Consider the following 10873-nt stretch of genomic DNA (forward strand, 5'->3'; position numbering starts at 1 on the left):
TAGAAGTATGTACTTCTTGTAATGTTGGTTTTCTAGGAACTTATATATGTTCTTCAAGGTCCGATTTGGTCTATCTCTTACAGCTGACTCGTTTATAATATACGAGTCCATGAAGCCGATGTCATAGTATCTTTTCCTCTAGCAAGTTTGAATCTCTATCCTACATGATACAAAATCGAATAGGAGTTAAGACATCGCACAGTGACTAGAGCAGGGATTTTGAAGTTAGAGCAAATTAAAGACTCACAGAACCCAAGAACTGATGAGTGACTTATCAAGTGTGTCTTGATTGTAAAGGAAATAGAGTTCCTCTAGCGGCACATTTATAATGGCATCACCACGGAAATAATGTTGATCTCCAATCTAAACTTCGAGCATGAGTAAACCGTTCGCTAAAGCCTCCATGTATCATTGGTGCAATTTGTACATCTTCGTTGGAAGACAGTCCACCAACTACAACCACACAAGCGGTTTCCCGAACTCAAATTTCCATTTAGTAGCCCCAAGGTGCTTTGGGAGATCCTCCCCTCGAAGTTGAGCTGGGGTGACATTTGTATCTTTGGCAAACAGAAGCAGATTCTTATCAAACTCCCAAAGCACCTGGAGCGAGGCAATCGATTGGTTGGACTGGGTTCTGAGCTGTGGAATATACTTGATCCACTTTTCTTCTTCTTTTGAAAAGCCTTTGTTATTGAGTGGTCGTAGTCAGATAGTGGTAGTTTCTCTACCTTTTTCTCCATGCTTCTAATGAAAGCCCAAAATTTAACCTTATCAAGTGGTGGATCTTTTTTCACAGGAGGCTTTGGTGTGAAGTGAGCTTTAACCTGAGCATCCACTACTGCGTGGAGTTCCACATCAGTCATATCATAAGGTTTTTTGGGCTCTGGTTGCTTCTTCTTCAGCTTATTCTGCTTCTTCTTTGTAGTCGCAGTAGGCAGAACTGAAGGCATCTTTCACCGTGTAGCCTTGCTCATAACAGGGGGAGGTGCACTCATGCTAGGATCCCTATCAGCTGGTGAAGAGACTGGATTCATGCTTGGATCCCTGTCAGCTGGTGGACTCATGCTAGGATCCCTGTCTGGTAGTGGAGAGGATGCCTTGCCAGATGGCATAGGTGATCTTTCTTTTGGGCCTTAAGGAGATGATCCCAAGGTCGAGGGATTCGGCTGCGTAATTCCTATGTAGTGCTTGGACCATAGAATCCAACTGTGGATGGCTTCTCCTAGATTCTTTTCCCCATCACCTCCAAGGATCTCCAGTTCCAGGTCATCCCAACCATCAACCACTTGGTCCACCCCAACTTTGGCATAACTCCGAGCTGGAATCTCCACGCCATGAATTGTTTAGCCTTGTGTCGGTTGTTCAGCCACACCATAAGCCACCATGATGAGCTTGTTTTTCATGGGAGTAACAAGCTCACAAGGGGCCCTCCTAGTGATGTCGTCCACGGGGTGGCATTGGTTGTCCCCAAATATGTCAGAAGATCCTCCAGCTGGGGCTTCCGTGGAAGCGACACTGCTTCGACATTCAGAGAGGTTTATGTCGACATTAGCTCCTGATGATGCAGCTGTTTGTTCACTTGCTTGTTTTCTAAGATCTAGAGCCACATGCCAGTCGATTGCTTCCTCCATTCTTGCCTCTGTCAAAGCTACGTGTTCTTGCAACTCTCGCAGTAGTCGTGAGTGTTCAGTCTTACTTCTTTAGCGACTTCTGTAGGAATCAATGTGCTTACGAAAGGAAAATTTCCATAGAATTACTCCTTTGCCAAGGCAACGTCCAGGGTGTTCTGGATTACCTAGTGCCATAGTCAGCTCGTCCTTCTCTCAATCAGGCACGAAAGATCCTTTAGCCGTTGCCTTTATTAACTCAACAAGTCTGGTAGCCGCTTCTCTTAATTCTTGGCCGAGCACAAATGATCCATCTTCGGGATTGAGCATGGCACCATGAGTATAATACTAATGCTTTTCTTGCTTCAGCCATTCGAGAGTCTGCGGCATTATTCCCTTAGCAATTATGTCATCTTTCATCCTCAGCCATTTCATGATCCCCTTGTTGTAACCTCCTGGTCCAAGATGATGAAAGTATTTCTTCTTCTGAGCATTGTCGGTGTTGGTTTTAGTTGCCTTAGTGCTCTTTTCCGACTGCTTGAACTGCACAAACGAATCTCAGTGATCTCTTAATTTCGGGTGCTTCGTGAAATCTGGTGTAAGGCCCTTCTTTATGTAGTCTTTGTTCAGGTTCTTCTTGTACGTTTGAAAAGCAATTGCACCCTTTTGAAAGCTCTAATCTTTCACTTTTGGTTCATCTACACCTTCGAACGTGAAGTTTTCTTTTATCTATTCCCATATCATTTCCTTCTCTCACTAAGGGACCATGCTTATGGGGACCGTGCTTGTGGAAGCGATGCTCTCATTGATTTCAGTGCTTTTCTAATTTTGAAAGCTTATTGGGATGTCATATCTAACAAGAAATCCAATTTGATTCACCAATTTGGTCTTAGCATTGTGTGGAGCAATTGGTTCACCACCTTCATCAATTTTCGTGATGATGATATGGCCCTCTAACTTTTTCTTCTTGCCTCGTTTTCGTTTAAACTTGTTGCTTGATCCAGATGGCTAAAAAATGAAAGAACTATTAATCCCAATAATCTTGATAAGTAGAGAATTCAAATCATGTTTACATATAATAATTGCTATACCTCGCCTTGTTGCCCATCATTGCCTTCCTCAGCAATTGGTTCCTCCTCATTGCCATCACCAGACATGTTGAGGTAGATGTCATTCTTGATGTGATTGACCTCTTCGTTTCGTTGATCGTTCGTGCCACCTTGAGCAATCAAGTCCAATAGGTATTCCTCGTCCAATTGGGCCTGCTCGTCCTCTGGTCGTGCCATTGTAACCAATATAATATAAAAGGAATTATACTAAGAAATAGTAGGCATCAACAATAAAAAGAATGACTAAAATAAGAATTAAATACTTGTACAATTTGTTACGGTGAATTGCTCATCATTCACAACCATCATCAAATTTTTTGCAACTAATATAATATAAAAAGAATGACTACAAAAATGAATGACTAATAGTTATACATTTTGTAACAATAAATGACTAAAAAAAGAATGAAAGAATTATACAATTTGTTACAATAAATGACTAAAAAATAATGAAACAACTATACAATTTGTTACAAAATGGCTAAAAAAATATTTATAGTGAATTGCTAGTCATTCACAACCATCATAAAATTTCTTGTAACTAATATAATATCAAAAGAATTATTCTAAAAATTAGTAGGCTTCAACAAATTTCTAATATTTTATGCACATTTCTAGCACTACTTATGAACTGTGTAACAACAACTGACTAAGGCAATTTCTAGCAATAAAAAACAAATGACTAAGGCAATTTGACAAAAAATGACTAAGATCATTGTAACTAATATAATATAAAAAGAATTATTCTAAAAAGTAGTAGGAATTTTACAATTTCTAGCACTATTATATATATTTTCTAGTAATATTCCATTTCTTGCGCTAATAAAACAATGCATGGCAATAATGTACATTTCCTAGCACTATTTATAAATTTTCTAATTTTTACAACGAATTGCTAATCATTCACAACCATCATCAAATATCTAAGAAATAATGTAAAAAGAATTATTCAAAGAATTTATATTAGGCATCAACAAATTTCTAATATTCTAACATTTTTTCTATTAGTTCTAGCTATTTGAAACTTATTTATATAATTTCTAGCTATTTTAACATATTCCAAAAAGAAAAAAGAAAAATGCTGACGACATCCGACTGCGGGCTTATGTCAACATAGACGAAGTTCGCGGCCGACGTGGTGGGGGATGGGTGACAAAGGTCGGGGGAGCGCTGGGGGCAGGGAGGGGGAGGTGTCGATGTCGGGGAGGGCGACGGCGGTGACAAGGTGGATGTTGGTGGCGGCGGTGGAGGAGGAGCGGCAGAGTGGGGAAGGCGCCAGCGGCCGGGTCGGGGGTGGCGCCGGTGTCGGGCGGGAGGGGCGACAGCGGTCGACGGGGGTGATGGGGGTGACGGCAGCGACGGGGGCAACGTGGGCGATGGCGGCGACGAGGGCGACAGGGGGCGCGCGTCGTCGGAGAAGGCGCCAGGGGTGCGACACAATACAGTGAGAAGGACGACGATCATGGCTAAGTGTTGGGGAGGAAGGAAATGGGTTTTTATCCACCCTCTCCCCAGTACCGGGCCTCACCACTACCCGATACTAATGCCCTTTAGTACTGGGTGGTAGCTACACCCGGTGATGAGGACATCAATACCACCGATACCTCCATGCCGACACAAGTATCAATTGCTGGTCCTACACAAGTACTAATTTCTGGTCCTACACGTGCTCATCAACTTAATCATTAGGTGAGTTCATTCTTGAGTTCATGTCCATCATATTCAGACCGTGGAGACGTGTGCACTCTTGTTTTGCTTAGGAACCAGCGAGAAGGCCGAAAGGGAAAAGGATTCGCACAGGCTGGATTCAGACTGCAGAACAGCACCAACTTGTGACGGTTACCACAGTCACATACCGACTCGGATTGGGGCGTTCAATCCCTATGAAGTATGTTTTCATATGGATCTAGACTCATGTCCATATCTGTTCTGAGGCGGCCGCAATAATCAAATTACTACCGAGAGGTTTTTTTGTCAAAGGTGATGCGTCGCCTTATTTTGGCTCAATGGGCCGTGTATCAAGCTAGGTCCATCAGGGACACATCCTAGGGTTGGAGCACGACCCCAACACCCTTATGGTCATCCTTCCATATTCTTATACCCCTTAGCCGCCACTAGGAACACTCAAGTTTTGTTAGATGTAAGTTTAGCTTTTGCTACTTCCTTGTAAGTGCGTGTGCTGGATCAGCCACTTGTCTTCTTGTCTTCAGAACCCCACCATAATTGAGATTGATTTTGAAACCTTCATCTACATGTAGTAATTCGGTACTTGTTATACTTGTCCTTGCTAGTTCTTTGATTGCTTGCAGGACAAGTGCCCTGGTGGTTGGGTGACGCGCTCCACAAGATCACGGTAGCCATTGGAGGTGGTGTATCGGTTGCTAAGGCACAGCATCCTTGAAGGCTGTAGTCTGGCCGTGAATGTTGTCTCTATCCACCAATCGATTTATTCCCTCTCTCTCATCGAAAGATCGAGAATCAACCCAACGGTTCAAATCACCGGGTACTAAGGAGGTGCGCCGCGCGCGAAACAAAAATGCACCCCTTTAGTACCAAGTGTAGCTATCACCCGGTACTAAAGGGGTTGCAGCCCACTGCTTCAGTTCCTGCCAAGACAAATATTTTATTTCCTTTCTTTTAAAATTTGTATTATATTATTTATTGCGTAGTAAATCAAATGACATTCATAAAATAGCAAAAAAGAAGTTTGTTATCTTGATGTTGATTAGATCTACACAATAAAAATATTAGATGCAGTTAAATATCAAACATAGTATAATTAGTAATATTAAGTTAATAATAGGTTATAAATTGTCATATAATTTTGTTAACTTAAAAATTAGAAAAAATAAATATTTTGACCATGCAAAAATCGAGAAAAATAGTGTCTGTAGTGTTATTAACATGTTTACCATAACTTAGTCATGTACTTGTTAAATTGTATCTAAATTTGTTGTTTAATATTTTATGGTGCTAACAAATCAAAATAATTAATATTTTAACCATGCAAAAAATAGTTCTTGTTTAATAACTCCAAGAATGTTATTACATTACTTTGTCACTTAACCACAAAACCTTGTCACTTGGCCACAATACATTACATATCATTACAACACATTATCACATTAATTTGTCACTTGACCACAAAACATAGCATAATGGTTCTAATACATTACACATCATCACCTAATGTGACGTTAATAACCTTTCTCTTGACGAACGTCCCTTGGTTGTGATCGCGGTGTAACCGTGGAGCGTCCTCTTTAGCTAACAGGATGCTTGGGTCAACCTCGACTAAAAATGGAGGAAGATCATCGAACTGATTAGAATCTTCTAAATGTCAATTTTGTCCTTAACTCCAATGATTTTTCTTTTCCCTAGAAAAACTATGTAGCTCTTTGGCTAGTCATCTGACTTATTAGCACCCTTCTGTTTTAGTTTGCTAGACATGTCCTTTATATAGAAAACTTGAGTTACATCATTGGCTAAGACGAATGGTTCGTATCTGTATACAATCTTGTTGAGGTCCACTATTGTCATCCTATAGTTGTCTGTCATTACGCCTCCTCCAGTAAGTTTCACCCATTGGCACTAAAATAGAGGGATTTTCAAAGGTCCATAGTCGAGATCTCATATCTCCTCAATGACACCATAGTATCTGTCCTTTTTTCCATTGTTGCCTATGGCATCTATATGGACACCACTATTTTAGTTTGTGCTCTTTTAGTCTTGAGCTCTCGTGTAAAATGTGTACCCATTTATCTCGTATCCTTGGAATGTTGATACTGAGATAGATGCACCCCTAGCCAACCATGCTAGTTGCTCTTCAATCATGTCATCACCCATCGGTCGTCACCACAACCAAGAGACAAAAGTGTCAATGTGATGATGTGTAATCTAGGCCTCAGTCTTCCTCTCGTTTGAGAATCGTACAATGGTCTTGTGCTCCTCCAAGTATGGAGCCACCAGGGATGATTGTTACAGGACTGTGAAGTGTGCTTTACAAAAAGTAACAGAAAGTCAAATATAAAGCCAAAACATAAATAAAATGGAAGAAATCAAAGCACGCACCAGGATTGAGATTTCACTAATAAATCTCAATGTGTTATATCACTATATCATTGGAGAATAATGTTTCATTTTTCTAGCATGGGCAACATCTTGCTAGTTCTGATACAAATCTTTGAACCCCCAAGTAGGTAACCCTTTTGCGGACTGTTGCATTAATGTTGGTCGCAATCGTGCGCCGAAGCCGGGTTTGACTTCTGGACTTTTTGGTCACTTGGAGCGTTTGGAAGGAATGAAACAATAGGGTCTTCAACAGATTGGTACTCCAGCCTGTTGCACTTACACAACATATTTCGGAGGGTTTTTTGTCTATAGGACATCCTCAAATTGTGGTTTTGTGCCCAGCACACTCCACTCCTTGATTTAGGCCTGTGGACACCAGCAAAACTTGATTTCCTGTGTAACACACTACCTCCATTAAACTACTCTTTTCCATCTCACGAGTGACAGAATTGGCTGGTAAAAAGACTAAAATGTCCATGGATGAAATCCTTTAGCAGGGCCACTCGACGGCACCCTATCCGCTCAGGAGTTCAGCAGTTGGACGGGACTGCTCTGTCTTCGCATCTCGCCCGTGACCGCCCAGCACGGACCCCTCGCGATGAAGTAAAGTAGCGCCGCCCGGCACGGATCCCCCTCGCTCGCGACTGCCACATGGATCCTCTTCGCCCAAGACCGTCGCTGCTATCTCCTTCGCCCACAGGTATGGAACGGGCTTCTTCCCCAAATCCCCAGCCCCCTTTCCATTTATTTCTTGCTTTCTTTCTTGGCTACGCCGCCTCACCACACCTCGTCGGCCGCAGGTCACCGTTGTATTCCCGGTTGCCATCAATTCATCCTTCAGCATGCTACCACAAACATCCTGAACTGCAACGAGTCTCCACATTGTGTAGAGGACCTAATGCCATCAAATCGATCCCCAAACCCCTAACTTGGAGTGGGATGGCTACACAGCATAGGATCTCCGACAAAGGCGCTAGACCTATCATGGGTTCTTGACGGGTAAGATAAGGTTATCCTTGTTGTTTTCATTGTGGGCTAGCATTCTAGAAAGAAATAATTTGGGATATCTAGGGTTCCATATTTTGTCATTTCTGTTGTTTTAGTTTAGTCTGTCCACTTGTTGAATTCTCTATACTTCTTTTTCATTGGCCTTAGGATGGACCGCAACTCAGCGTGTAGGCTTGCCATTCACATCCCTAGCTATGAGAAGCATGGTATGCAAGATTATCATGCCACCTGTGATAAGAATTGGGTTTGTGATAAGGACACAATTTCGTGGATGGATTTCTATGCTGACTTTAGATGTTGAGATAAAGCGAGGTAGTAACCAATGTTTGTAAGTGAGCTTTTGGGACAAGGTCGCATGCGAGTATAGAGAGATTGATTTTGATTCCTCATTGGTTGCTGCAATCAATATGTACTGGGGTATCAGAAGGCTTCCTCTGGTAGTTTCAGTCACTAATAAGCCAAGACATGTTACCATTGTACCTACTGATGTTGCTATTATTGATATAAAATCAAGTCAAATGTTGATATGCAGCACTGAAATCAAGTCAAATCTTGTTGCTAGAGTCCTTACGGATGTTATTACCAGTGCACCTACCAATGATCCTACTTCTCATGTTGATGATCCTTGGGGTGAAAATGATGAAATAGCGTATGTTGGCATAGATGATGAGCCTGTTGAGCCTGCTTCTAACACCAGTTGTGATTACATTCCTGACACCGATGAAGAAGATAATGATGATTGTGTTGTTGATGATCAAAAAGGTTGTGAGCTTGTTGGTGTGACATTTGAAGATAGAGACACCTTCATGAGAGCTATTAGGCAGTATGCTATTCTGAATGAGATTGAAATTGCAGCCCCTTACAATGAAGCAAAGAGGTTTACAGGATATTATAAAAGCAGTAAGTGCAAGTGGAGAATACATGCATCACAATTGTAGGATGAAAGGACATGGATGGTAAATAATTTATGTTCCAATATTTATGTTTCCCTCTTTTCTAATTTTTTTTCCAATATTTATGTTTCCCTCTTTTCTAATTTTTATCTTACTTTCAGATTAAGAAGATGCCTAACAAGCACTATTGCAAGAGCACAAGTAAAGTACAGAACAATTGCATGGCTAATTAGTTTTGGGTTAGGGATAGGGTAATCCAATGGCTAAGGCAAGATCCTACAATTGGAGCTTCGCCTTTGAAGAACAAGTTGGAGGAGAAGTACTTGATCAAGCTATCATATTGGATTGTATACAATGGCAGGCAGTTAGCACTTGATGAGATTTTGGGCAAGCGGGAGGATATAGGTTTGACTATGCATTTGCATTCAAAGCAGAGATAGAGAGAAAGTCTCCTAGAAGTATAGTAGAAATAGACTATGAGAAGGTTGGGTCCAAGATGAGATTCAGCATGATGTTTATTGCTTTGAAGCCATGTATTGATGGATTCAAAAATGGGTCCAGGCCCTATTTGGGCATTGACTCCACTACTCTTACTGGAAGGTGGAAGGGGCAGCTAGCTTCAGTTATAGGCATTGATGGACATAACTGGATGTTCCTTGTGGCATATGGAGTATTTGGGTCCGAGACATGGGACAATTGCGGCTGGTTCATGAGCAAGCTTGCAATGGCAATTGGATCCCTACCTAGACTTGTCATTTCAACTGATGCTGGGAAAGGCATTGACATAGCTGTGACCAAAGTCATTACCAATGGAGTAGAGCATAGGGAATGCATGAGGCATCTATACGATAGAACTGATGGACAAAATTAGGCAAAAAATCATGGAGAAGTTGTTTCAAAGAAGAAGTCTAGCCATGAAGTTGAACTCTAAAGTACTGCCACACATAATTAGGGCTCTCAATGCAAAGAGTAGAGGACTAGTTGGTTGTTCAATCCACGAAGGTGTTGGCCACATGGCAGAGATTAGTGGTGTTTACAAGGACTTGACACCTTGGGGACATACTGTTAATCAGGAACATAGAACTTGCAGTTGCAAGAGATGGCAGCTCATTGGACTACCATGTAATCATGCTATCAGTTTGATATGCTCTTACAGAGGTCTAGAGTTGGAGGATTATGTTAACAGTTGTTACTTTGTGTCTAAGTTTAAATCAAGATACGAAGGTTGGATTGAACCAATACCAGATAAGACACAATGGCCTCAAGACACAGTGGCCTCAAGTACACTTAGGATTCAAGTTGTGGCCTCTAGTACTCAAGAGGGCAGCAAGTAGACCAAGGAGTAAACGAATAAAAGCATTTGATGAGGGTGGTAGCAAGAAAAGGAAGAGATGTAGGAGATGTGGTCAGTTAGAACACATGCAAAAAACTTGCAATGAGATGGTGTATGGCTCAGATGCTCCACCTCTAGCACCACCAAAACCTAAGAGAAATAGAACCAAGAAGAAGGAGGAAGTAGCAGCCAGCACAAGCACACTTAAAAGAAAGAGGACCGAGAAGAAGAAGGAAATTATCACAGAAGTAGCAGCCAGCCCAAGTACACCACTAAGGCTGCAACAGGCACCAGCAACACCATCAAGCCCATTTGACCTAAACTGTAGTCCTAGAGCACTAACTAGGAGGTAAACATCTATACTTTTTTTTTACTATGATCAACATCCACACATTTTCCCTAATTTTTGTTATCTTTCGCATCCGATCTAGGAAAATTGCAATGGAGGAGGCTGAGGTGCATGGTAGAGTGGCGCTGGAGCATCTCATGCACTTCTGATATATGTGGTTGCGTGTGTGGAAGTAAACTAGATGCTATCTTTTGACATGTCATTGATGTAAATCTGTGACATGCTAAGAATTGTGACGTGTCAGTTACTTATTCCACATATTTTGTCTCTCGCAAGTCAAGTGTGTGACAGCTATGTTACTGTTAAACATTGCACTTGTCAAATATGTTGAAAAATTGATGACATGTTGTGGCTGGAAGGCTGGCCGGTGGTGCGTGCTTTGGGTCTGTTACACAGCCAGGGGCAGTTTAGTCTTTTTACTATCTATTCTCTCACCTCTCAGTCTGCAAAAGAGTAGTTTAATGGGAGGGGAGTGCTACACACAAAAAACACATTTTGGCAGT

The 10873-nt window shown here is 41.6% G+C and overlaps 1 long non-coding RNA gene across 1 annotated transcript; it reads left to right on the forward strand.

The window, feature by feature from the left end:
• Nucleotides 1-7307: 7307 nt before the first annotated feature.
• LOC101752695 lies at nt 7308-10728 on the forward strand. The gene is made up of 5 exons (XR_215034.2): nt 7308-7487; nt 7588-7786; nt 7943-8751; nt 8850-10370; nt 10453-10728. It is a non-coding gene; the product is annotated as an uncharacterized LOC101752695 (long non-coding RNA).
• Nucleotides 10729-10873: the final 145 nt, after the last annotated feature.

Source organism: Setaria italica, chromosome IV, assembly GCF_000263155.2.
Source record: "Setaria italica strain Yugu1 chromosome IV, Setaria_italica_v2.0, whole genome shotgun sequence".
Classification (NCBI taxonomy): Eukaryota; Viridiplantae; Streptophyta; class Magnoliopsida; order Poales; family Poaceae; genus Setaria; species Setaria italica.